At 40.6% G+C, this 2262-nt stretch overlaps 1 long non-coding RNA gene across 1 annotated transcript in view; it reads left to right on the top strand.

The window, feature by feature from the left end:
• The window catches only part of LOC127008975 (uncharacterized), a 100497-nt gene extending 99566 nt beyond the window's left edge, over positions 1-931 (top strand). Inside the window, exon 4 of the long non-coding RNA XR_007761494.1 lies at positions 541-931. This is a non-coding gene — a long non-coding RNA (uncharacterized LOC127008975). The remainder of the gene's footprint in view (positions 1-540) is intronic.
• The last annotated feature ends 1331 nt before the right edge of the window (positions 932-2262 follow it).

Genomic DNA, 2262 nt, shown 5'->3' with positions numbered 1-2262 from the left:
GCTTCGTTTTGTGTTTTGTGTTCTGTTGCGAATTTCTTGTGTTGCTGGCTTTCGTTTTCCGTGTAATTTCTTTGTGTGTACGTGTGTGTGTGTGTGTGTGTGTGTGTGTGTGTGTGTGTGTGTGTGTGTGTGTGTGTGTGTTGTAATCGCTTGGAAAATGCCATGAAATATATATATTTTTTATTAATTAAATATGCAACACATTACTATTCTATTTAACAAGGTAATATGTTTGAACTTGGTCTCGTAGTTTACGCTGCTCCACGGAACTAATGAAACACATTCACTATTTTTCCGGCGCGGCGCCTATAACTTATTCACGGCATTAACTCGCTACTCATCAGCAAAACAAAACCGCCGGCAGTGGAAGTGTAATAAAATGGTAAACACACACACACACACACACACACACACACACACACACACAAGACTGATACTAAGGTTTTGATTTCTATACTGCTTTTACAACCATTGCTACTACAACCGCTGCTGCTGCTATTACTACCCCTACTACTAATAACAATAATCTTCCACACACAGGTTGATGCCGAGTTGAAATGTATCAAAAGAACAAACAGTCATCATGCTAGCGCTGCCGTTTAATGAACCACAGTCCTTCGACTTCGAGAATCTTGCGGCAAGAGTGAGTGGTTTGTATAAAAAGCTTTGTTTTATTACTAGCTTATACAATTTGCCTAATGACTTCTACTTCTCTAGCCTTACATCTATAAACTTTCATCCCTTCGTTACTCTCAGCTCTTTCATTTATTAAAAAAAAATCTTCTTAAAATGCAGTCATAACCTTACTAATATCAGTTTCAACTCCATCTTGCTCAACAGTAACCATTTCGTCCCTCGTCAGCCAAGTCGTTTCCCGTATTCCTACACTAAATTTTCTGCTGTTACATATGTGACTGGTTTTGGTCTATAAATTCAGCCTTTCACAGTTCCGTCTGCCGGTTGCCTTACCCACCTTGCTGGAAACTTTTCTTAGCACGTCGTTTCAATGCTCGTAGTAGTAGCACCAGCAGCAATATTTACAGAAGTAAGAAATGATCAGGAAAAAGAAGCCTAACGTTAACGTCAATCTGCGGTGATGTATAGCACCGTCTGTTGGCGGGAAATAACACCGCCGCCGCTCCACTAGGACAATTTTGAGACTTGAGTGAAGCTGCTCCGTGTTAAAGATTCTCTCTCTCTCTCTCTCTCTCTCTCTCTCTCTCACCCATTAAGATAAAGACAGCCGCCATGGACTCCTCCAAATCGAATAATATAAAAGACGTAAAAAAACATCTTGAGCAATAATTCTTCCGATATGGAGCTTCATCTTCCTTTTCTTGCCTTAATGTGGAGGGAGACGGACGAGGAGGAGGAAGAAGAGGAGGAGGAGGAGGAGAAGGAGGAAATTTGGCCGTCCTCTCTTCTTCCACTCTCTTCCTTCCCTCCCTTCCCTCCTTTCCTCTATTTCCTCCTTTCCTCGTTTTGGACAGTTACCGATGAGTAATTTTGGGGCTTTTAGAGAAGCTTGTGGCAGGAGGGCGAGGCGGAGCGGGGGATAAATCTCTCTCTCCCCCATTAAGGAATCAGGTCAGGACTCTTGGAAAATGAGAGAGAGAGAGAGAGAGAGAGACCCTCCCCCTCACGCACTACACTCGTTACTATTTTCTTAGCTATGAATTTTGCTACCTACTTCCTCTCTCTCACACACACACACACACACACACACACACACACACAGATGAAATAATGAAAATCCCATTGTAAGCGTTGGTCAATGTTACTTGCTTTACTTAGACTATATTACATCATATTACTGAAGTTAGGATTAAGAGGAAATTTTCATACGTTAACCCCCTGTTTAGTGTGCCATGAACTTGTAGGTTGTAGACGAAGAAAACAAGATACGACGGCAGTACAGGTGAAGTGACAGGTATAGGAAGACAGGTAAAGTATGTAAAATAGACGAGACCAGAGGGTAGACAGACACTTTAGACCCGACACTTTAGAAATTTAAATAGAGCTGAATATTTTTTTTTTAGTAATAACGTTGAGAAACTGAGAAATTGGGTTTCTTTGTTTGCAAGAGAGAAAAAAAACTTCCTTACTAAAGATGCAAATAGTTATATCACCAATTATTATGACATAGGAGACTGACTGAAAAACAAAAAAAAAAACGTAAACAAACAAGCAAACAAAACAAAGCAACAAATATAACAGTTGGACGACGCTAAGCCACCATTGGTTAACCTTGAATGTGTGTGT

Source organism: Eriocheir sinensis, chromosome 39, assembly GCF_024679095.1.
Source record: "Eriocheir sinensis breed Jianghai 21 chromosome 39, ASM2467909v1, whole genome shotgun sequence".
Taxonomy (NCBI): Eukaryota; Metazoa; Arthropoda; class Malacostraca; order Decapoda; family Varunidae; genus Eriocheir; species Eriocheir sinensis.
This window is presented reverse-complemented; position numbering and strand designations above follow the sequence as displayed.